Below are 26066 nucleotides of genomic sequence, written 5' to 3'. Positions count from 1 at the left end.
TGCCAGTCATCAAAGAGATGAATGGTTTCCTGGAGTCTCCACAGGCAACTTTTAACAATTTTATGTCCTCAATTTCTGAAAAGGGCTGAGGATAGTACATTGTGCTCATAGGCACTCTCCTTTATGTTTTATATCCCAGTACGAAATCCAGCTTCAAAAGTAGCTCCCTCTCCTGCCTCAACGTCATCTGTTGAGTTTTTGCCTGTCATACTGCCGAACAATTGAAAGACACAGGGTATCTGACAGAAAAGTAAGTACCCTCCCACTTTACCATGGACTTCATCTGCAATTAGTCATGTTTTGGGCAGGTTTATTGAAATCCACCAACCTAAGGCAGTCATTAAGTTCCATTGATTTCAGTGGGTCTGTTTTGACTAAGCCCATATGTTCATTTGTTGTGTTCATGATCGTTGCTGTGTGTGCCTTCAAGCTGTTTCTTACTTATCCTAAGGCCAACTTACCATGGGAGTTTCTTGGCACGTTTTTTCAGGGGGTTTGCCATTGCCATCCTCTGAGGCTGAGAAAGCACGACTTGCCCAAGGTCACCCAGTGGGATGACATGGCCAAATCAGAAACTGAACTCTGGTCTCCAGAGTTCTAGTCCAACACTCAAGACACTACGTCATGCTGACTGCCTCTAGGCTTTAGTAAACCGGACATACAGGTTTTTTAAGGACTTGTTTTGAATATCCTACATCCTCATGTATGGATTTGTCTGTTCACCTACTGAACATAAATAACAGTTCAGTGTTGGGGTATACTGTAGCTATGGGGGAGGGCATTGTATCCTTAAATAAGAATTCTGCTTCTGCAAGTGAAATTTTCCTTCAGTCTCCAAATGTCTAACTTTGCATAGACATTGAAAATCTTTCACACCTCTAACTCTGTTTGCACACCCCTGGTAACTTTGCCTGCTCCTTTTCTTTGGATCCCTAAACTGGATTTCTAAATGCTCTGCTGAAATGTTTTAAGTTATTGCAGTGCCTGAAATTTTGGCCCTGAAGGAAAATTTCATGAGGTGGGGGAGTATTCATAGAATCATAGAGTTGGAAGAGACCGCAAAGACCATCCAGTCCAACCCCCTGCCATGCAGGAAATCTAAACCAAACCATCCCAGACAGATGCCATGCAGCCTCTGTTTAAAGACCTCTAAGGAAGGAGACGCCACTACACTCTGAAGGAGTGTGTTCCACTGTCAAACAGCCCTTACTGTCAGGAAGTTCCTCCTAATGTTGAGGTGGAATCTCTTTTCCTGCAGCTTGCATCCATTGCTCTGGGTCCTAGTCTCTGGAGCAGCAGAAAACAAATGAGCTCCCTCCTCAATATGACATCCCTTCAAGTATTTAAACAGGGCTATCATATCACCCCTTAACCTTCTCTTCTCCAGGCTAAACATCCCCAGCTCCCTAAGTCATTCCTCTTAGGACATGGTTTCCAGACCCTTCACCATTTTGGTCACCCTCCTTTGGATACGCTCCAGTTTCTCGACATCCTTTTAAAATTGTGGTGCCCAGAACTGGAGATAATATTCCAGATGGGGCCTGACCAAAGCAGAATATAGTGGCATTATTACTTCTCTTGATCTAGACACTATACTTCTATTGATGCAGCCTAAAATTTAATTGGCCTTGTTAGCTGCCACATTGCACTGTTGACTCATGTTCAATTTTTGGTCTACTTGGACTCCCCAGATCCCTTTTACATGTAGCCTCATTCAGCCAGGTGTCCCCCATCCTATATCTGTGCATTTCATTTTTCCACCCTAAGTGCAGTACCTTACATTTCTGTGTTGAAATTCATTTTGTTAGCTTTGGCCCAGCTTTCTAATCTATTAAGGTCATTCTGAATTTTGACCCTTTCCTCTAGGGTATTAGCTACTCCTCCTAATTTGGTGTCATCTGCAAATTTGATAAGTATACCTCCAATTCTGTCATCCAAGTCATTGATAAAGATGTTGAATAGCACTGGGCCCAGGACAGAGCCCTGTGGGACCCCACTGGTCACTTCTCTCCAGGATGAAAAGGAGCCATTGTTGAGCACCTTTGCGTTCAGCCGGTTAACCAATTACAAATACATGTAACAGTTACATTGTCTAGCCCACATTTTACTATCTTGTAAGGCCTTTGACAAAGTTTGTCAAAGGCCTTACTGAGGTCTAGATACACTATATCCACAGCATTCCCTTCATCTAACAAGCTGGTAACTTTATAAAAAAAAAAAAGAGATTAGATTTGTCTGGCATGACTTCTTTCTCTGAAACCCGTGTTGACTATTTGTGATTATGGCATTGCTTTAATAATAATAATAATAGATGTTCACAGACTCTCTGTTTAATATCTGCTCCAGAATCTTTCCTGGTATGGATGTCAGACTAACTGGATGATAATTGTTGGGAGCCTCTTTTTTTCCCTTTTTGAAGATGGGGACAACGTTTGCCCTCCTCCAGTCTGCTGGGACTTCTCCTGTTCTCCAGGAGTTCTCAAAGATTATTGCCAATGGCTCCGATATTACATTTGCCAGTTCTTTCAATACCCTTGGATGTAGTTCATCTGGTCCTGGAGACTTATATTCGTTTAGATTAACCAGGTATTCCTGTACTATCTCTTTATTATTATGTGCTGAAATTCCCCTATTCTGTCCTCTACTCCATTATCCTCAGGTTGAGCACCTTTTCCTTTTCTGAGAAGACTGAGGCAAAGAAGGTGTTGAGTAATTCTGCCTTTTCTCTGTCCCCTGTTAGCATTTTGCCATCTTCTCCACGCAGTGGCCCTACTGTTTCCTTCTTTTTCCTTTTGCTGTGGACATATCCAAAAAAGCCCTTTTTGTTGTTTTTAACCTCTCTAGCAAGCCTGAGTTCATTCTGAGCTTTAGCTTTTCTGACTTTACCCCTACACGTATTATTTAGAGTCATAGTCTAACATTCAAACCATGACAGTTTGAATTTCCCTTATCTGGAATTCAGAAATACCCCAGAGTCCAAAATTCTCCACATCGATGGCTAAAATAGCGACACCTTTGCTTTCTGATAGTTCAGTTCTGTACACAAGCTTTGTTTCATACACTTTGGCCTGGTCCAGATGGGCCTGTGGGGCAACCTTCTCACGTGCTAGGGGTTGGCCGAGGGTGCTGCGGCCACACGTGCTTCAACCCTAGCATGTGACGAGGGCGTCAAAATACAGTGGGCCTTCACCTTACGCGGGGATCTGTTCCGGATCCCTCCGCGTAAGGTGAATTCCGCCTATGCTCAAGCCCCATTGTAAACAATGGGGCTCGTGCATGGCGGCACGGCGGCGCATGGGGCGCAATGGGCGTGCGCGCCCATTCAATTGAATGGGACGCGCCGCCCCTTCTGCCCCGCGCATGCCCCGCGGCTTGAACGCGTATGCTTAAGCCGCGTAAGGCGCGCCCGCTTATGATGCAGGCGCGCTGTACTAGCATCTCCATATCGCGGCGCCATAATGATGTGGATGCTTGAATAAAGAATGTGTCATCCACAGGGTCACCATGGGTCAAGATCGACTTGACAGTTTTTAATGACAGCAGCAACAAACCATCTTCAAGGTAACTTATTACATGCATGAAAATATTCCAAAATCTGATTATTATTATTATTATTATTATTTTAAAATCCAAATTCAGAAACATTTCTGGTCCCAAGCATTTCAGATAAGGGTGACTCACCCTGTATTTTATTCCACCAATAAATCTACTCGCCCTGCCCTTTCTGCTTTCCTTTCCCTGGCAGGCAAAGACATTTTTATTCAAGCAGGTTTTTAATCTATAATCCTGACACCGAGGTTTTTATATGGGGTGTGTGATCTAGTTTATATATATATATATATATATATATACACACACACACACACACACACACACACAAATATATATACACACATACATTTTTATATGTATGTATATGTATAAAGGACGCTTATAGGGTGAAGGTCTGCAAGGCTGAGCATATGGGAAAGGAAAGTGGTAATAATGATGATAATAATAATCTATGATAATAATATATGATAATAATAATATATTTATAATCATGGGGTCTTGTTTGATATATATGTGTATGTGTGTGTGTGTGTGAATCCACACACTTTTTAAAATATATATATATACTGTGTGTGTGTGTGTGTATATATATATATATATATATACAGTAGTTTTATATTATACACACACACGTTTTATATATATAGTTATATACACACATACATTTTATATAATATAAAACATGTATGTGTGTATGTATGTGTGTATGTGTGTGTGTGTGTATATATATCTATATCTATATATATATATATATATAAAACATTTATATGTTTTATGTCATTTTATACTGTTTTTAAACTACAGGGGTTTAATTGTTTTAAAATTCTTTATGGTCATGTTTTAGAAGTTTTTTTCCCCAGTGGGCAGCCATGGGTCCCTTTCTGGGAGAAAGGCGGCATAGAAATGAATAAAATAAAAACAAATCTATAGGGGCAGCATGGCATAGTTGCTTGAGCATTTGAATTATGATTCTGGAGCCTTGGGTTCGAATCCCTGTTGGGCCATACAAACCCACTAGGGTGACCTTGGTCATGTGACACTCTCAGCCTCAGAGGGCAGCAATGAATGGCAAACCTATTGGGAAGAAACTTGCCAAGAAAACCCCAGGATAGGGTGGTCATAATAAGTCAGAAACGACTTGAAGGCACACAACAACAACAACAACAACAACAACAACTGGACTTTAAGCTCCTTAGCTTTATTGTTTGTGTCACTGACTTACACTTTTTGGTGGGAAATAGGGGTCGGAGGAGGGGAAGGGCACCTCAAAATATAGGACACTCAAGAAAAATGGAGGACATGATAGAACTTGCACTTTCTCTTAAACCGCCTCGTTGCAATGGGGATTAAATTGTATTGTAATTTTTATTGCGATTTAAATGACTGTTTTTTATGCTGTCGTATTTTAAATTGTGGATTAGGGATTGCGTTATTATTTTGCTATGTTTTATTTTTGGTTGTAACCCGTCCTGAGGCGGGCTATAAATAAATAAATAAATAAATATTATTATTATTCTCTGTTTATTTTTTGCTAATTGATTGATTGATTGACTGTTACCAATAAAAATGGCTTATAGTGTTTTCACCTGTTTGTTTGTTTTCTAAGTCCTTCTTATACTGTAAAGCCTCCAAAATTGGAAATTAAATTTCCACAGCTCACACAATTTAAAACTAATAAATAAATAAACACTCCTAGAAATGTAAATTCATGGTCAAAATGGTGGACAGCCTCTCTGGACAGCAGGTTGGAATGTATATAGGACAAGTCCTGGGAAAGGAGTGCCTCTCTGGGCTGCCGTGTGAACGCCCAAAGCGCTTTCGAAGCGGGTGGGCGTGGCGTGGGCGGAGCCTAGCCTTGCAAGCTGTGTGTGTCTCTCTCTTCCCCTTCAGTCAGTCTCTCTGTGTGTCGCTGCTGGCAGTGGATGGAAGGAGAAGTGGAGGCTGCAGGCGGTAAGCCCGCTCTGCCTTGCCTTTGGGGTCTGCAGCAGGGCAGGCATTGGGGCTGAGTGTTATGGGGGCAGAGAGGGAAGTTTCCAGGGGAGAAGGCAGAGGAGGATAAAGTGCCTCTAGCTGTAGCCAGGGAAGGGGAAGGGGCCCCTCTTGTTGCACCCTCTGTCTCTGCACCTTTCAGCCCAAACTGTTGAATGCCCTGCAATGAAGGAGCCTCAGTGGGGTCCTCTTGAAGGGGGAGGGTCTGCAGTGGGAAAGTGGTAGCAGTGATGATGATAATGTATTTATAATCATGGAGGTCCTGTTTCATGGGGAGTGGGATACTTGAGAGTGAGGGTCTGCAATGGGAAAGTGGTGGTGGTGGTGATGATGATGATGATGATAGATTTATAATCATGGAGGTCCTGTTTAGTGGGTGGGACACTGAGGGTGAGGGTCTGCAAGGCTCAGCATGAGACAGAGGCACTAATAATAATAAGAGTAATAATATATTTATAATCAAGGGGGTCCTGTTTAATAACTGAGGGTGAGGGTCTGCAAGGCTCAGCATGTGGGAAAATGCTAGTAATGATAATAATAATAATATACAGTATTTATAATAATGGGGTCCTCTTTAATGGGTGGGACACTGAGGGTGAGGGTCTGCAAGGCTCAGCATGTGGGAAAGTGGTAATAAGTTGTGGCGATGATGATGATGATGATAATAATATATAATCATGGGGGTCCTGTTTAATGGGGAGTAGGACAGAGAGTGAGGGTGTGCAAGGCTCAGCATGAGACAGAGGCAATAATAATAACAATAATAATATATTTATAGTAATAGGGGTCCTCTTTAATGAGGACTAGGACACTAAGGGTGAGGGTCTGCAAGGCTCAGTATGAGGGTCTGCAATTATTATTATTTTATATTTTATACCCCGCCTTTCTCCCAATATAGCGACTCAAGGGACTCAGACCCCCATTATTATAAATATTTATAATAATGGGGGTCCTGTTTAATGTGTAGGACACTGATAGTGTTTGCAAGGCTCAGCATATGGGAGAGGTGGTAATAATCATGGTGATGATGATGATGATATATTTATAAGAACACATTTATAATAATGGGGTTCCTGTTTAATGGGTAGGACACTGAGGGTAGGGGGGATACAATGCATTTTATAATAATGGGAGTTGCAGGGGATCCTCAGCTTGTTTGATTCCCCTCTGGACATCTCATTTGTGTGTGTGTGTGTATTTCCCACAGACTGAAGTTTCAAGGGGGGGGGAGGGTGATAATTGCAAATAGTAAACCATGAATTGTAAAGGTACTGTACATTGTTTTCATACCTATGTGCCTTGTTTGTTCTTGTAAATTGCTGTATCTTTTAACTGATGTGTTTTTAACTGAGGCATATTTGTTGGTCTAGTTGTTGTTCCCCGCCTGGGTCCATGGGGAGAGGTAGGTTAGAAATTATAACAACAACAACAACAGGCAACCTAAAGTCACCGAATGGTCATTTAAGGGTTTTGCAAGCAGATTCAAACTGGGGGAGGGAGGGAGTGGGTTTGAAGACTGGCAAGACTGTGTGTGTGTGTGTTGTGTGTATGTGTGTGAAAGAGTGAGAGACAGAGAGAGAAAAAAAAAGGGGGGGGTCTTGGTGTGATGAAAAGATGTCCTTAGATGCCTCCTCCAGATTTGGCCAAATGTGTGAAAGGACAATCCACTTCCACCCAGCCTCCTCATTTGTTAGCAGTGAAAACTGTGTGTTGTGCCCCTGCTTTCCCTTTCAAAAAACTACTTACCAGCTCTCAGTCCAAAGGAAAGAAAAAGCAAGTTGCCTCTAAGCCAGCCAGCCAGCCAGCTGCAGATTTTTGGGGGGTGGGTGGGTAGGAAGGCGGCAGGGAGTGTAGTCTGGGAATGGTGGTGATGGGATATGTTTTCTTTTTGTACCTCCAGCATGGATTTCTGTCCCCCCCCTTCTTCTTCTGGAGGAGGGACCAAAAGGAGAAGAGACAGATGCTGAGGTCTTTCCATTTGGCCAATTCTGCTTGACAGGGGTGAAGTGATCGCTGGAAGGGCAAGGCGAAAGAGCAGAAGCTTGGGGTAGAGATGAGCATTGCGGGTTGCAAAAAAAAAGAAAAGGAAAAATAAAGACAGGGAGGGAGAGAGAAAAGGGACAAGGATTTTGCATGCTTCCTTCTGTCTGGGAGGAGGGGGCAAGCCTTTTGTTCCAAAAACCCACACACCCTTTTTAATTTTCATTTTTGTTAATATAAAAAGGGAAGCTTGTGGTTTGCTTGCTAGAGAGTTGAGGTGATGCTAACAGAAATGTCTGATTATGCAAGTTGATCGGCAGCTGAATATATGTATGTATATATATCTAGACAGACAACTCTACTCCATCCACATCAACTCTACTCTGTAATAGCTACAGGGTGCCTGTTTCTCTTGCTGGCATTAGGGGGGGATTGCTGAAGGGTAGGCTGTTTCGTGAAAGAGCGATAAGGAAGATAGCTGAGAAACTTGCATGCTGGCTAAATAGAGCCGTGCAGAATAGATTATTCTGAATCATTGCCACCCTGCCATCTCCAATATATGTATATTTCCAGGCTAAAAGGGGTACTTTGATTTCCTAATTTGCTGCTGCTACTGCTGTCTAACCCTGGCTTCCTGTAATTCACTGCAGGCAGAACAAAGCTCTGTCACAACTGTGCTTCCTGCTTGTCGCCTCCTGCCTGTAAGCGGCTGAATGTTTCCCTGCTTGATATCATCATGCAGAAAGGGATGAACGTGACGCAATGAGAGATTCAGGTAATGCCACCAAAAATATGTTTGGTATCTGTTGCTGTGTTAGTGCCGCTATCTCTGGAACATTGCCATCCAGGGCGGTCTTGCTGAACTTGGGTTGTATGTCTGTGGTTGCATCACCATTGATTTTTAAGTGAGCAATGGTCAGCTGGACAGTTCATTAACACACATCCACGCACATATTAAAGTAGAGACTGGTCTCTTATGCTCTGAAAATGCCTGCCAGTGGAGGAAAACATTAAGCAGTTTGCTGCCTCTTCAGGTCTAATGTATTTTAAAGGTTTTTTAAAAAATTGTTCTGTTGTGACAGTAGCAAAAAACAAGGATGAAAGCAACTTAAATAATCTCTCGTCATGGTACCTCTGCTTATGGTAACACATTCTGGTGTTTCTAATACTGGGGAAAACAGATTCTGTGTATTTAAAAAGGCAAATACAGTTTAAAAATGTAAACTCATGACTATAGCCATAGTGTTCTCTCCCTACAGGCAATCCACTGTAGTCACTGACTGTCATTCGAAACAATTCATTATTTCCTTGGAATATGTTTGAAAAACTACTAAAAATTTGAATGCAGTAAAGTTGCTGAGACTGTGGGGATGCGGAACGCAAGGGGTGTGTGTCTGTGTATTTGTTTGTGTAATATATGGCAAAGAAGATACAACAAAGATAGCTGTACTTTTCATTGTTTTAAAACTGTCTAGTTCTTCAGTTCATATTTTTTTGTCACTATCTGAGTAATTATTATAATTTGTTATTTGTCTCTGCCTTTCTTCAAAGGGTCAGTGTTCTGTTTGATGGAAGTGTGTGCCTGTATGAATAATTTCTTTGGCTGTCTAAAATTATGGATGTATTTTTTTTGTCTTCATGCCTTCAAAGGTCGACCACACATGCAGGTCTTCTCTTGAGGTCACAGGCCTTCCTAAAGAACTTACCCATATAATGGAGTACTCCAAATCTCCTCTCATTTATTTTACTTAAGTACTGGTTGTGTCATTGTGCTTTTGCATTCTTTTAGTTTGCTTCCATCTTTTTAATTACTGCTGTCTGAAAGGAACCTTTGCATGAGTGGAATTGGAGACTCTTCCCAACAGTTTTGTAAGGCTGCCATTCTTAAGAATGCAAGTAGGACCTGGATCTGTGCATAACAAATAAAAGGGTGGGGAGGAACCCTCCAACTTCCCTCCCTCACTCCTTCCATTCTGCCTTTCCACCTTGTGCCTTCATTTGCAATAAAATTAAAGAACTCGAGGGAGAGCTCAGCTAAGTGGATAATTCTTAACAGCTGCTGCTTTTCCAAGGTGACATTTCTACAGCTGTCAAGGAAAGCAGGAGAAGAGAAAACTTTGGGTGCAGTTCACTGAGCACTGCTCCTGAATAACTGGCTTTAAAATATCTAGGATTTGCAGGAGAGCTGTTTTTGGTGGATTAAACCCTTGCAACCACCCTAGGAAAAGTGTGGAGGTAATGGGAAATGGGAAAAATGTGGTTTTATGCTTTGAGACTAGATAGTAAAGCCATAGTAGCCCACAACTTGGTGACCATTGGCATTTATATGTAAGTGCTGATAATCTCAGCTCAATTTTGTAAACATCTGATATTCTATCTGTTTCTTTATCTCCCCCCCCTCCTGCCTCCATATACAAATGAATGCTAACACTTAGGTGACTAAATCTGCATTTGTATATCTTTGAGTCTGAGGATAGTGACAAAATTTGTAGGAGATGGTTCGCATCACCAAATTATAAGACATTCATGTAACACAGAGAAGATTTATTGATTCTGGTAAGATTAATGGATGGGTTTTAGTTTGTGTATAAATCACAAATCCAAAACCTGTTCTGTAATTGTTCCCTTTCTTGCACACTGAAGTGATTTCCATTAACTTTAGTGGGGTTAGGGCACATCAGTATGCACAATACAGCTGAAGCTAACAGAAATCTAGTTCTGGGTGAGGGAACCTGATGCATGACATCTCTCAGGAAAGATGGGAAATGAATATATTAAATGGATATTTTTCAGAATAAGAACTATCCATGGTTTAGTCTAAATATAATGCTTCGTAGGAATAATTAAGCTGCAGGCTGTATTGGTAAACCATAATTTAGTGTTAAGATGCTGCAGGCCACATTTCCTCCTTTTCTTATTTAACATGACTGACAGGCAATCTAAAACATCTGTGTACATTTTAGATTAACACTGTAGTTTAATATTACAGCTACATCGTAAACCATGGTTTGTGGGCACAAGCCAGCATCATAACCCATGCTTCAAACCTGGCTTTTTTCAATGAACGTGAGAAAACATTATTTACAGCTTGTATATGTTTGGATATCACAGCAAGATGTGGTTAATTTAAAATGCCTTTGAACCCTTCCTCTGTGGCCAGGCAGCAGAAGGGAGGCAGGGAGCACAAGAGCCTGAGGCTTTCTGTCAGTCATAATCATGATGCTAGACCATGGTGTGCGAACAAGACTGTATGCAGTTTTCTGCCTATTGTGGCTAACTAGGTTTGAGCAGATGCCAAGTCTCTGTGACTTAACTTTCTCTCAGATGAACATAACTCCTTGCTTCTCCCTCCCTCAATGACGTTATGAGGGAGAACTGAGGTCATCTTAGTACATAATGTACTTTAATGTCACAGATCTCTCTTGGAATTTGTATGGTTGTTATCGCTTCTGAAAGAATGAGCTTGGGAACAAAGGTTACTCAAACCCTGTTTCCTATTGAATTGCAATGCAGGATGGGGAACACTTTTTCCCCCAAGAGATAATTAGCAGATCAGAAGAGGCACTCTGTAAAATGAACATGATGTCATAAACCCCACTATCTGATCAGGCTAAATAGGAACATAGGAGCTAAGGCTATGCAGAATCAGTGTTGTGATAATAACTTTATTAGGGTGACAAAAAAAGACATTAAATATTAACATTAAATGTGCTTTTCCACATCCTTTCTTGGGTTGTTAAAAAACAACAACAGAGGAAAAAGCTCTCCAGGTAGTTTTGGAAAAGAGAAGTGTGAATCTGCTGCATGGGTCCATCTGGCTCTTTGTACCTCCTGTCTACTGTTTACTTTTTTCTTCTGGGTGCCTGTTATGAACGGATACCTCTGTTCCATGGCAATATTGTATACCCATGTGCATTTAGATTACATTTTATATTGCTATACAGAACTTAGGTGGCAGCCTATTAAGATGCCCTGGACATTAAACATTCCCTATAATACTCACATCTTCTCCATATTGTAGAATCCTAATAGGGCTGGAGTGCAGCTTTGGTGCAGCTTCTGGAATCTTAGGACTCATGCATCATTTACTCCAAAATGACTAGAAACAGCTTTATTTTGGCCTGTCTGTATGGGGCTGCAGTTATATCTGTAGGAGTACAGTGTCTAGATAGAGGGAAGTAATAGTGTGACTCTATTCTGCTTTGCTTAGGCCTCGCCTGGAATACTGTGTCCACTTCTGGGCACCACAATTCAAAAAGGATGTTGAGAAACTGGAGCATGTCCAGAGTAGGGCAACCAAAATGTTCTGGAAACCATGCCTTATTATGAGAAGAGACTTAGGGAGCTGGATTTGTTTATCCTGGGGGAGAGATGGTTAAGAAGTGACATGATAGCCCTATTTAAATATTTGGGTGTCATATTGAGAATTGAGCAAGCTTTTTTCCTGTTGCTTCAGAGACTAGAACATGGAGCAATGGATTCAAGATACAGGAAAAGAGATTCCACCTAATGTTAGGAAGAACTTCCCGACAATAAGAGCTCTTCAGCAGTGGAAATATTGCCTTGGTTCACCTTAGGGTCAGAAATGACTTGAAGTCACGCAGCAACAACATAAGAGGCAACATTTTAATACGCCTTTGCATATAATGGGACTTGAGCATCCATGGATTTTGTTATCCATGGAGGGTCCTGGAATCAAACCCCAGTGGATGCCAAGGGCCTATTGTACATCATAGTGAGAGTGATCAGTGATCCATTCATGGCAGGTGCATAGAAGCAATAGCAACCCACTCCAAAGAGATAATGATGGGAAGGAGGCAAGGGATAGCAACAAAAAGGATTGAGAATTTTTGTGGGCTCTGGGCTTTTGGAAAATACTGTTCCCTTGTGGCACACTGCTTGTCTCATAGCACAGTAGTATGTTCCAGCACAAAAATTAGGGATTGTTTATATACCAGTGGGCCCTCCACATTCACTGGGCTTAGGAACATAGGATCCCTGGGAAAGTGGGAAAATGACAAATTTAAAAAAAACATTTTTTTTTTAACCTGAGAGAATACATCTCTAGAAATATCTAGGTCTTATAATGCAACACTGTGGGCAACATCAGCCAGAACCTGACCGTAGAATCATGCTGGAGGACATAACAATGCCTACAGAAGTATTTTCTCTAGGAATCTGTAGGTCCTCCAGCATGACTCTATGGTCAACTTCCAAGAGAGTCAAGCTGGAGGATCTAGAGATTGCTAGAGAACATAGAAATTAAATCTAGGAATAATTAAATCTGTAAAAGTCAAAGCTGCAAATGTGGAGGGCTGACTGTAGACACTCAGTCATACCTTCTTTTCTCTTCCCAGTTTATAAAGACTGCTTTACCCTAGATCAGTGATGGTGAACCTTTTAGAAGCCGAGTGACCAAACTGCAACCCAAAACCCACTTATTTATTGCAAAGTGCCATGTCCCTCTGGCTTTCTAGTAACAGACTCTGCCAAACTCTGTGCTGGGGCAATGGCACATGTGCCCACAGAGAGGGCTCTGAGTGCCAACTTTGGCACGTGTGCCATAGGTTCGCCTTCGCTGCCCTAGATGTTGCAAGGAACTGATGTGCTTGCAATCTTGTGGAGATGTGCAACAATTTAGATGTTGACCAGGGTCTGGTCTTAGCAAATTCTGTCACAATCCTCATACCTGCTCACTTCCTGAAACCCACAATGTTCCATATGTAGTGTTTAGTATTGCTGCAGAGTACAGTAGTTGCATTTTTTACATAAAAAAAATCTACCCCAGGTTGTTACAATTAGTTGGAAACTAGGTTTGAGCTTGGAGCTTTGTTTTTGTTTGAGGTGTGTGTGGATTTATTTTTAAGTCTACCAAAGAACAACCAAGCAAAAACACCCATCCATTGCTGATTTGGATCCCAGTCTAGAATTGTCTGCCTTGCTGATGTCACATTCTCTATAAATGACTGTTTGCCTATCAGGATGCTTTGAAGTGCTCTTGCACTGCCTGTCAAAGTAAACAGTATGAAGGAAAAAAAGCATGCAAATCTCTGACTGAATACTTCTCATTTCTTAAAAAATGTATTATGTAAAAAGAGATTTTAAAAGACTGGGTGATGTTTGCCAAGTATTAGCTACTGTGACTGTGCTGCAGAATTGACCTCTTTCAAATAATCTCTCACAATGCAGAGTTTGGTACCTACTGCACTAATCCTTTGGGGTAACACAGCTGTACCCAGTACAGGAGGCTGGCTGACATTTTGTGCAGTTCTAAGAAGGAAATAAGCAAAGTTAGGAGTGGAAAATATATTCTACAGTAGCCATAGTCAGCTAAGTAATTTGGAAATGCTTTTCGCTGCCTGATGCAGCTGCTTAGGCACAGAAATGGATGTGGGGGCAAAGATGAACTAAGTTATGACAAAGGGAAGAGGGAGTCATTCCAAAGGGCCATTGAGAAATAGATAAATTGGGGGGGGGAAGATAGTGGAGAAGAATTTCTCATTCAGTTTTAGGACAGTGGAATCTGGGGGTGCATCTACACTGTAGAAAAATGCATTTTGACACCACTTTAAGGGTTGTAGCTCCATACTATGGAATAATGGGATTTGTAGTTTTACATGGTTTATAGCTTTCTCTGCCAAAGAGTACCGGTGCCTCACAAAACTGCAGATCCTAGGATTCTGTAGGATGGAACAATGAGAGTTAAAGTGATGTCAAACTGTATTGTTTCTACTGTCTAGATGCAACCTGGTTGAGTATCCAGTCTGAGTTTTTAGTTTTTGAGATGTATGATTCCTAACTTGTCTCTTGTGGGTCAGTGGTGCTTACTGATGTATATGAAGAAAGGGGAAAAGTTTGCAATCTAGGGAACAAAAAATAGGCAGAAAAAAGATAATATCATTTTAAGTACTATGACATTTTTGTTGTCTACCTCCTTTCTCATTTTGCAAACTACTAAAAGCTAGCTTTGGAGATTGATTTTAAAGCAATGCAAATTAAATCATTAACTTAGGTGACAGTCCTGTTCACAGTTACATGTGGCTAAGCAGGGTTAGCTCTGGCTAGTACTTGTATGGGAGACCACCAATGCATTTAAGCTATATTTTAGAGGAAGGAACTAGCAAAACCGCCTGAGTATTCCTTGCTTAAGAAAATCCTATGAAATTCATAGAATTATCACAAGTCGCCAGGGGCCTTGAAGGCACATACTCACAAGTACCAGTGAATTTGACAGGACTTAGTCTTGGGACTCTTCCGCACAAGCCCGTTTTTTGTAACAGTCACGCTACTAAAAATTAAATGTGAACATACTGCTTTCAAGGCAGCAATCACTGTACCTCCTCTCAATTGTGTGACTGGGGTTGCTGGCCCCATTACAATTCCTGGCTCCCCTTTATTCCTGCCTCCTTTTGTAGATGGTTAAAATGAATATTCAGCTTGTTGGGGGCAATTGGCTTACACATTGTAAATCGCTTAGGGAGGTATAGAAATGTACTTGCTATTATGTCCCGCATGTCTTTTGGGGTTAAATCCCCCCCTTTTTCTGCAGAATTCTGGAGCTCTTATAACAGGATTGAAGTCAAACGAAATAAAAGAAATAGAAAAACAATAAAGGTGATAAAGGTAACTAAGGATCGGGAGGAGAAGGGGGGACAGGGGGAGGAGGGAACACTGATGCCACCCGACTCACAATTGTGCAACTGCTCCAGGAGCGACATTTTGTATCTGGGAACTTGCACGCTTGCCAAGTCATTGACAGGTTTCCCCTGTCAGTGAAAAAGGTGTCGGAGACAGCACAGCTGTAGGTCAGAGGCGTCATCATGTGATGAGTGTGGCCAGTGCCACTTCTTTCCTGGTGTATTCACGGTTTAAAAGCCATGTGTAGCAATGTCCTTAGTTAGACATGCATATATAGATTAGACTGTAAAACCATGACTGAGCTAAAGTCTGCTTGCTGTATGAATACCTTGATTCAGTTTTTAGGATACATATATTGAATTAAAATTAAGATTGTGTTTTGAACCAAGTAATAATTTTAATGCCATTGTTTAACATTTAGACGTGCAGCAGTGGTCTCCCCCCCCCCCCCCAAGATGGAGAATGCCCTCTAGTAAAACTCGTAAGCTTTTGTTAGCAAAAATAATTTATACTGCTGTTTGTGAATAACACCATCATGCCACTTCTAGGAAGATCTTTACAAATGTTGACTCATCTTGGAAGAACCAGCTTCAAGAGAATTAATTGCAAAGTATTGGAGATACTTGAACAGTGAAGGAGAACTTGCTAGTGACAGGTCAATAGGAGATGATTTTGTTACTCCTTTATCTTAGTTTTCATAGCAAGTTCTTTTTACAACAGGAGAAATATTTCCTCTGTCCTTAGGTAGTGAAAAGGAGATTATCAGTGCATAAGAGATAACAGTAAGTGAGGGGTTTCTAAAATAAGCAGAAGCCCCTCATAATCTTTGGGTTGGGTTAGAACCCTAAATATAGTCCATCTCACAAATCTGACTGTGGGGATTAAATATTTTTGGTAACCATAGAAAATGAAGGGTGCATCCACATTTTAGAAATAAATCAGTTTGACACCACTTTAATTGCCATAACTCAATGGTATGGAATTATGGAATTTGTAGTTTTGTGAGATATTTAGCCTTCCATGTTGGCTCTGGTGTCCCACCAAACCACAAATCCCAGCATTCCATAGCATTGAGCCATGGAAGTTAAAGTGGTGTCAAACTGCTTTATATCTGCAGTGTGGGAGCAGCCTAAGTGACTTTTTACATGTAATGCTGTTTGTGTATGTGGTTGGGGGGCCGAAGCCAAAAAATAAATAATTAAATAATTTTTTAAAAAATTAAATGAATAAATAAACGGGGACAAATGTAGGACAAAAATTTCAAATGGAGGGCACTTTTTTAAAAAATGGAGGACACGCTAAAAATTTGCTGATTTTTTGAAAAATGTTAATATAAATTCAGGTTTCGGAGGCTTCTATAGGCAATTGCCCCCCTTGCCCGCCGCTTGCCCCCCCTTGCCCGCCTCCTCCTGATAGGCCAAAGGCCCCATTCGAGAGGCCAAAGGCTCCGGCGGCAATCGGCGGCAGGACCGGGCTGGGGCCAGTCCCAAGGCCTTGCCGGGCCGCATCCGGCCCGCAGGCCGCAGGTTGCCTACCCCTGGTTTAACACATCATTTACTACAGGTACTGACTGTGAAGACAGGTTCTTGGGTTGCTGTTATGTTAGGGAAGTTCTTTTCTATTGACCAGGACCAGAGAGTATTCCAGAAGTAGTTCCAGTCACTTTAATTTCGGCCAGTATTTGGTGGCTGCAATGAAGTAAAATTTATTTTGGCATGATATATATATATATATATATATATATATATATATATATCAGCTAATTTTCCAGATTTGTTCACACTTCCATGGTTATGGCTTGGCTTGACCTGTAATAATAGTGGTTTGGTTCACAGCAGAATAAAAATGGTTTGGAAGAAGGTTGAGTAGCTCTGAAATAATGTCACTGCCAGTGATCCAAGAGATAAAAAAATGTGTCAATAGGAAAAGGTGGGTTGAAAGGTGGGCATTTCCATGTTATTAGTTGGAATTTCCTGTCCTTCTACAGTCAGAATGACATTTGTGCCATATCTAGAAAGAGAAGAGAACGCAGGGTGTAACTTGAGTAGAAGGGAGGGGTTGAGGCAGGGGAGGTAAGAAACTCAAAACAAGATAAAAACAGTGTATTTGATTTTGGAGTGCTGGTCCTTTGTGTTTGTTGCAGCACAACTGAGATTAGTGCAGAGCTTGGAAGAGGTGTTTTTCATGCTTGGGGGATTCCAGGAGTTGTGGTCCAAAAGATAAAATAAAATAACTTCCTCAAGCTCTGAGTTTCTGGCAGGGTATGGCCTCAGGTTGAAAGATCTGCCTGTTTTCCTGCCATACATCTGGTGTGACTGAGGTCCTGTTTCATTGTTTGGCACACTTGCAAAGACATTTGGCTGCCATGTTTCTAAATATTAGAATCATAGAATCATAGAGTTGGAAGAGACCACAAGGGCCATCCAGTCCAACCCCCTGCCATGCAGGAAATCTAAATCAAAGCATCCCCGACAGATGGCCATCCAGCCTCTGCTTAAAGACCTCCAAGGAAGGAGAATCCACTACTCTGAGGGAGTGTGTTCCCCTGCCGAACAGCCCTTACTGTCAGGAAGTTCCTCCTAATGTTGAGGTGGAATCTCTTTTCCTGGAGCTTGCATCCATTGTTCTGTGTTCTAGTCTCTGGAGCAGCAGAAAACAAGTTTGCTCCCTCCTCAATATGACATCCCTTCAAGTATTTAAACAGGGCTATCATATTACCTCTTAACCTTCTCTTCTCCAGGCTAAACATCCCCAGTTCCCTAAGTCGTTCCTCATAGGGCATGGTTTCCAGATCCTTCATAATTTAATCTCCCTCCATTGGACATGCTCCTGTTTCTCAATGTCCTTTTTAAATTGTGGTGCCCAGAACTGGATACAATATTCCAGGTGAGGCCTGACCAAAGGAGAATAGAGTGGCACTATTACTTCCCTTGATCTAGACACTATACTTATATTGATGCAGCCTAAAATTGCATTGGCCTTTTTAGCTGCCGCATATGTGGCCTCAAATCTATTTCCCTCTTTGTCTGAATTCCTGTATGTGTGTTGTGGGAGGGAGTTATATCTAGGGCCCTTCTTTCTTAGTAATCCATTGCAAAAAGTGATATAAACCTGAATAACTTTTATTTCAATAGCAACTTACACACTGACTGGCTAATGCATTTCTTCCCCTCTACCCTACCCATAGCAACCAATGTTAAAACAAAACAGGTTTCTGGAACTGTGAATTGGGTAGAGGCTGGCAGATGAGCACAAATGAGCCTATTGGGAACTCTCCCAAAGCCTTTGGCCTACCAATAATTGGCTTTTTAATACCTAGCAAATACGTAATGAAAATTTATTCTAGGTCCTAGCCAGAAGACCTGTAGGCATTCTGTAGCACAAGGCTAGAAATTTGTCTTGTCTATTGAGCTTCCTGATTGTGAGATCCTGCAGTAGTAGACTGGCTTTAACCTGAGGTAAAAAGAAAATAATTATACATTTTAGGTGTGTGAGAGGAAAGGAAGCATCAAGTAGCAGAAAGGTTTCTTTGCTGATGTTTGTAGCCTGTTCCACAGATGGTGCAATGATGTTTGTAGCCTGTTCCACAGATGGTGCAATGAGGCTTTCTTACTCTTATCATAGGTCAAGTGTGGATGTTTCATGCTTTCCTATGTCAAGTCCCTGATATAAGGGAGTCTAAACATGCTTGAACAATAATCATAATATTTATTCAGTTCTAATCTGGACTCTTATGATTAAAGTTGATGGAGCTTGGCTCTGGTTTACGCCAAAAAGGGTGTGGCAAACTGTTACCACTGGTTTTGTTTTGGTTGCTGTGGGAAAACTAAATAGAGTGTAAGTTTTAAATTTATGGTGTTAATTTTTGCAGGAGGTGGAAGAAGTCAATATATCTCATTTGTTTAGCTCTGAGCATGGAGTAATTTCCCTTTCCCTTGTGCTGCATGTCTGGGTCCATGGTGGAGGGTTGAAATTAAAGTCAGTGGCATGTTTTGGTAAGCTTCATGCTGGCTGGTTTGAGAGAGGCAGTTTTTCCTGCCCAGAGTTATATCTTTCTTAACTTATTCAGATTGAAGCTGAGTAATTAGAACATTATTCTGCCTAGCAATGGCAGCTGCTTGTGCTTTGCTTGGGAGAGAAGTGAGAAAACTGTTGGCCTCCAGATGTTATTGAAGTGCAGCTTCTAGAAGTGCTAACTAGTCTAGGTAACAGTGAATTTCTGGGAGTTGCAGTCCAGGAATATCTGAAGGGCTATGTGACTCTCAGCCCTGCCTTAGGTATTCCATTCTATATGTTGGCCATGTTGGATGGGGCTGATAGGAACTGGAATCTCAGCAACTTGGAATCCAACAATATCTTTTGGACCTCTGGTCTAAGAGCATGCTTCTGCTTATGGCCTGTTACAGACTGCCAAAATAAAGCTGCTTCGGGTCTCTTTGGAGGTATGCTATTTAAATGATGCATGGGTCCTAAGAGTCCGGAGGTCGCACCAAAGCCACACTCCATTCCTAAGCACTGGAGTGCAGCTTTGGTGCAGCTTCCGGATTCTTAGGATGTGTGCATCATTTAAACAGCATACCTCCAAAGAGACCCGAAGCAGCTTTATTTGGGCAGTCTGTAACAGGCCTATGTTGAGCACATTCAGCATCTCTTGACTGTTGTGGGAGAGATAGACTTAACTCTCATGTTGGAATAAATTGACTTCAATAGTTGACTGTATTAGAGTTGCTTCATTAATACAGCCACACAAGTGGTAAAACTGTGATTGCCACACAAGTACGATATGTTTTCAGTAGGCCCAGCTTGGTGTAATGGTTTGAGCCTTGGACTAGGACATTGGGAGAGCAGGGTTCAAATCCTGGCTTGGTCATGGAAATCCAATGGGTGACTTTGGGCAAGTCACACTCTCTCAGCATCAGAAGATGGCAATGGCAAACCTCCTGTGAAGAAACTTGCCAAGAATACCCCATGACAGGTTCACCTTAAGGTTGCCATAAGTTGGAACCAACATGAAAGCACACAACAACAAGAACATCAGATTTTTTAGCAGGAGTTGCTGTGTGTATTTGTGTATGAACTTTTGTTTGAATACAAGCAAACAAAAATCACTTTTAGTTAGAATTTAAATATAATATGTGAAACCAGTGTTTGAGAGAAGTCACAGTTTCTTTCACCAACTTGACTTTCAAGAGATAACCAAAACCAGAGAACCCATTCCTTTCATATATTACAAACCTATCAGCCTGTTCACCTGGAGGTGTTTCCTAGTTCCCATAGCTGAATAGGAATGTGGTGTGAAATGGCCAATGGCTAACAGTCCTACTGGACAGTGAATGAGCTGTTTATTTTCCCCCCCAGAGTGGCCTATTTTGCTGGAGTCCCACTTCAGGAGGCCTTCAGGAAGGCTATACTTCCTGAAAAGCAGGAGGGTAAGCTCTGTCAGCTAGTCCTTTTCCTATGGTTGACCAGGGTAACCAGATGTCCTAACTGCAAAGGAAAACAAGGCACTGCAAAATGTAGGGCATTCAAGAAAAATATAAGACATTAACAAATAAAAGCCAAAAACACTCATAGAAATATCAATTCATGCTTCTTAGTCATGCTTGAGGTGGAACGCATTTTGAAATTCCTCCTGGAAATTTCTGGCTGAAATGTAGGACTTGCCCTGGAGAAAGAGGACTTGGGGTCACCCTGTATATGGGCTAACAGTTGTCCAAAACATACTGCAGAAATACAGTGCGCCCACGCCATACGCGGCCTTGAGCATACGCGCTCAAGCCGCGGCGCACGCGCGGGGTGGAAGGGGCGGCACGTCCCCATTCAATTGAATGGACGCGCCTGTGCCGCCGCGCCGCCGCGCACGAGCCCCATTGTTTCCAATGGGGCTCGAGCATAGGCGGAATTCGCCTTACGGAACAGATCCCCCGCGTAAGGCGAGGACGCACTGTAATCCAGTTTGAGATCGCTTTAACTGCCCTGGGTCAGTGCTAGGGAATCCTAGGAGTTGTAGTTTATTGTTGTACCTGTGCTCTCTGACAGGGAAGGCTAAATGTTTCACAAAACTGCAGTTCCCAGGATTCCCTAGCATTGACCCAGGGCAGTGAAAATGGTCTGAAACTGGATTATTTCTGCAGTATGTTTTGGACAACTGTTAGTCCACAGGGACCTGCTGTACAGTTACTGCACCCCAGCCATTCTGTGCCTGATGGAGTGGGGGATTGGACAAGCATCTGGCTGTGACCCTGTAACCAGATGTGAAATGTCTGCTGAGGTGGAGCCTGGAAGACTTCAATATATGATGTAATTATTTTGTGCTTGGTTCTGGGGATATATTCATAGGATGGCTGTGGGAGAACTTTGGCAACTCAAGTGATAAGTCTTGGGGTGGTGAGTGACCAGCTGTTGCGTAGTTCCACATGTGGAGCCATCATGTTGTGCCATACAGGATTCTGGCCACTGTCTGCTTATATTCTTTATTTGCAGTCTTTCGAAGCAGAATTATGCTTTGCACCCTGGGAAAATTAATATTGATATGAACTCTCTTAATTAAAACCCTCTCTGTTTCCCTCAGCTTATTTAAGGAAAATGTGTTTAAATTGTATTCCCCTAATACACCAATCTGTTGTTTTCTTGATGTTGCTTTCCTTCCAAGGTTATTAATTTGTATCAGTTCCTTACAGACATGGTTTCATTAGTACAGATAGGCATAATTATAAAGAGATAATCACCTTTCAACTTCCAGTAGGATTTCGTATGAAACCTACTTGGCAACAACATGCTTTCAGCAAGATTTTGAGCTATAGAAAATGGTGACATAAAAAAGAAAGCTGTATCTCTTTCCCTCTTCTGTCTTAATTCATTGTAGATATCCTTTATAAATCCCAGGGAACTGAACGTTCTTTGGTGTCCTCTTAACCTTGGCCAATTTGTCACACTACCTATTGTTTTGTAAATGGCTGGTGTTTGCTGTTCAAATACACACGCAAACACATACCACTTTGTTCAACATTCTTCCAGAATTTCAAATCTCCAGAAGAACTTAATTGTGCAACTTGCTTACAAAGTTTTTGTTTGTCCCCTCCAACAACTGAGTGAAAGAGAAGTAAGCAAAAAATAAATCTGAAGATAATAGAAACTAAGAGCCATAGACCAAAGAGCATCTTGGAGATGGTCAGTCGCTTGTATACATGCTCCAGGACCTTCCTATTTCAATGCACCTTCCCAGTTGCACTTTGTGATTCCCTACAGCAATGCAGTCTTGAGGAGCAGTTTGCATTCCCTTCAACTGCCTGGATTTGTCTGGCACTGTCCTAATTAATCTCCAGTCTCTCACTTTTTCAACTGCTTTAAAAATGTCTCAGTTTCTCTGTCCCCTTCTCACTTTCTCCCTTTGTCACAACTCATTTCAGTTGCTGCAAATGATTTGGCAGGGGCCAGGATGGAAGAGAGGAGGCTGTAATCTTGCTCTTCCTTGCAGGCTCAGGCAAAAGCAAACTGCTGCAGCCTCTCCTAGCTTGCCTGTTCTTTCTCATTAATAGCTTTTGCCATCTTGTCAGTGCTCTGATGTTGTTTGGTCACATATGTCCCAGTTTTCACCTGTAAAATGTTGGGTATGAGCTTGTGTTTCCTAGGCAGCATGGATAATATTTTCCAGAACATAAGGCCTAGTTATCCTTTGTCTTTGTGAAAAAACTCACCAAGTGCTGATTTGCCTTACAGTCAAGGAAATTCAGTATGCCTCAGAGTGAGACATGGCCCATCTAGCAAGAAGATATGCTGACAGGTAGAGTCCAGGAGTTGTAGTACTGTACAAAGAAATAATGTTTACATGTTCTGCAGCCTAGAGATGCAGACACTTATCTTCTTTGTGCCATCTCTGAATGAGCAGTATAGTAAATTGTATATACCCCATCCCTAAATGATGATTGTGTCCATAAAATGATAATCTGCTGGAGAACTTTTGTTTTGTTTGTTTTTGTTTTACACAAGATTTATGAATCGTTTGGCTTTCTCACATATGGATTTATAACTATGTTGAAGCTTCAAGGTTGTTGCACTCCATAGGATTTTTTGACCCATGTGATGAAGGGAACAGTGGACACTGCCAAGTGAACTCCAATGTCCTACATTTTGACTTGTATCAGACACAAGATCACATTCATGTGCAATTATTACCATTTATTTCAGAACTTGGTACCCTGCTTTTCCTTTCCAGAAATGATTTATACAAAGTGGCTTATGAAATACAAAAAGAATAACTAATTATTAAATCCAGTTTACAACTAGCTAAAAGGGGGCATGAGAACAAAGAACCAAATGCAACAGATGGTTAAAAAAATCATAATGGTTGTCATTCTCTGGCTTCATATTCTTAAAGGATAGAATCTGATCTCAATGCAGTTCAAGGTATATGCACTTCATTCTTTAGCCTATGTCCTCTGCATGCGAGCTGCAGCTCTTCCTCTTTCTCTCACCATCCTTTCCTGCAGGATAATTTTGAGAAAATAATGGGGACTAGTGGGCCAGCACTTTAGCTCCTCTCATCTAAAGCATGGTCTTTACATGGCCATGCCAGGTAACACCTGCTTCACACCTTTAGGCATCCCTGAGGCTTTCAATTGCTATGGTATGAATTCCCTACAGGGAACACCAGTGTAAACACCATCTCCTGCCTTGAAGTGTTAATTGGCTGTAATGCTGGAGCACGAATCTATGTCTTTTTTCTTCAGGGAGTCTTTTTGTCTGACAGAGTTTGTGCTCTTCAAGGCTGTACCATCAGCTGCTACTAAAATAATCTTGATTAAAAACATTCCATCTTAATGTACACCTATGTATGCTGAAGGAGGGTCATCTTTGTAAGGTCCCTGGTTGCATATATAGAAGTGACTGGGAATGCATAAGATGCTCTTAGATAGAAGTTCTTGGTTCTTATTGCAGTAGCTTTATGGCTTTATGAACACAGTACCACAATAGTCATCTAAAGATTTTTTTTAAATTGGTTGATGAATCATCTGTCTCAATTTGGTTGGCTGACCAGCGGTAAATTGCCTAATTAAATATAAATGAATTTGCATATTACCATAGCATATAATGAAAGGGAGAGGAAGAACTTTCAATATAATATACTAAAGCCCTCATACAAGGGATGGGGACAGTCCTTTTAATTTATTATTCAAGTAACACACTAGAACCAAATCTGAAGCAGAAAATTAACACATGTGCCCTTAACACTCATCCTCCTAAATTTAAAAACAAAAGCTTTAGTTGATTTACTAAGTACCAAAAAGTTGTTATGCAGGCTTCCTTTACCCTAACCCACAAAAAACAAGTTTTAGGACATGGATGGGAAGGGCAATTGTCCTCCCTTGCTCATGGAAGCTCTTTTTGCAAGAGCAGTGGCTGTGTTGGATAGGGGCTTAAGGCTGCAGTCCTATAAACAATAAGAGGAGAATTGTTACACTGACCTTGTTATGGCTGATTTTGGAGCAAATATGTTTAGGATTATGTTGCAAGGCTGCAGCCCCATGTCAACTTATTTATGAATGACTCTACTGACCTTGGTGGAATTGATTTCTGTTTGAACATTAGTCTGTGACCCTGGAGACCAGGGTTCAATTGCCTGCTCAACCATGGAAATCCACTGGGTGACCTTGGGCAAGTCACACACTCTCAGCCTCAGATGAAGGCAAAGGCAAGCCCCTCCTTGAACAAATTTTGCCAAGAAACTCCTCCTGTGATAGGTTCACTTTATGATTGCCATAAGTTGAAAATGACCTGAAGGCACACAACAACAAAATAGGCACAGTATTGAGCTGTGAATGTGCTTTCCCCTTCCAGGAATAGTACCCTGGTGTACAAAAAGATAACTGTCTACAATCTTTGATGCACAAATAATGTAATAGCAATGTTTTGATGTTAATTTTTATCTTCTTACAAGAGACTTGTAAGAACTAGCTAGTGGAAATAGTGGGAATAATAGGTTCATCTTCAGATTCAAATTTTTACCAAGAACTGCTGCTGATGGTCAGATCTCTTATGTACAGTGTCTGTTATGTTACTCTGTTCATATTCTCATAGTAACATTGCAAGAGGGATCAACACTGCTAAAAAATTAAAATTTGAGCCTCTGGTTTTCATGACTTTTCAGAAACTGTAGAGGATCTTGAACGTCTGTGCCAGAGAAAGCTAGCTCAGCGGGAAAGGTAGGGATTAGCCAGTGTCATTATTAATACTCTTTCGTAGTTGATGGATGGGAGATTTGCAGAGGAAAGTGGAAACCTAACAGAACTCATGTTTTTTGGGGGTGATGTTTTTAATTTGTACCTAGATGCTTTCAGTGGCTCTGATCAAGTAGAAGGTGTGCTGCGCATTGTGCTGCATAAGGGTTATGAGGAGGGATAATTCTCCCATTTTTGTTATCATATGTGTTTCCTCAGTATTCCATTATTTATCCCTATGCAAAAAAGGTAAATGACATCCATGCAAATAATGTACTGGTCCTCTCTCAGGGCATTTCAAACTGCAGAAATTCCTTTATTTCATTCTTTACTAAATTCCAGGAGATGAAGGTACAGAGCCTCTTGCCAAATCCCGGTCCTTAAGAAACATGCTCTGTTAGGTCCAATCTCTCTTCCAGTTGCCAGCAATCCTTACAGTCTATTTGGCTTTTGTTTCCAATTTCCAGTAAGTAATGTGGACAAATACTTGTTTTTCATGCAGCTAGGAAAAACATTAAATGGCTCATTAAAATGATACAACAACAACAGTTGTAAATTGTATCTATAACAGTTGCCTGTTTAGCAACTTCCTGGTCTTTATTTGTAGTACTGTTGGCCCTTTACTGGTTTACAAAAGACATCATCATCATCATCATCATCATCATCATCATCATCATCATCATCATCATC

General features: G+C 41.3%; 1 protein-coding gene across 3 annotated transcripts in view; it reads left to right on the top strand.

The window, feature by feature from the left end:
* The first annotated feature begins 5415 nt into the window (after positions 1 to 5415).
* Positions 5416 to 26066, top strand: part of RNF152 (ring finger protein 152) — a 57886-nt gene continuing 37235 nt past the window's right edge. For 2 of the 3 annotated variants that reach the window (XM_042464696.1, XM_042464697.1), the window contains exons 1-2: positions 5416 to 5502; positions 8172 to 8296. The gene's annotated coding sequence lies outside the window, so the exon portion shown is untranslated. Of the gene's footprint in view, positions 5503 to 6747; positions 7589 to 8171; positions 8297 to 26066 lie in introns of those variants that run through there. The other variant, XM_042464698.1, reaches the window with a different exon arrangement.

This window comes from Sceloporus undulatus, chromosome 4, assembly GCF_019175285.1.
Source record: "Sceloporus undulatus isolate JIND9_A2432 ecotype Alabama chromosome 4, SceUnd_v1.1, whole genome shotgun sequence".
Taxonomy (NCBI): domain Eukaryota; kingdom Metazoa; phylum Chordata; class Lepidosauria; order Squamata; family Phrynosomatidae; genus Sceloporus; species Sceloporus undulatus.
Note: the sequence above shows the minus strand (reverse complement) of the source record. Positions and strands in the feature narration are given on the sequence as shown.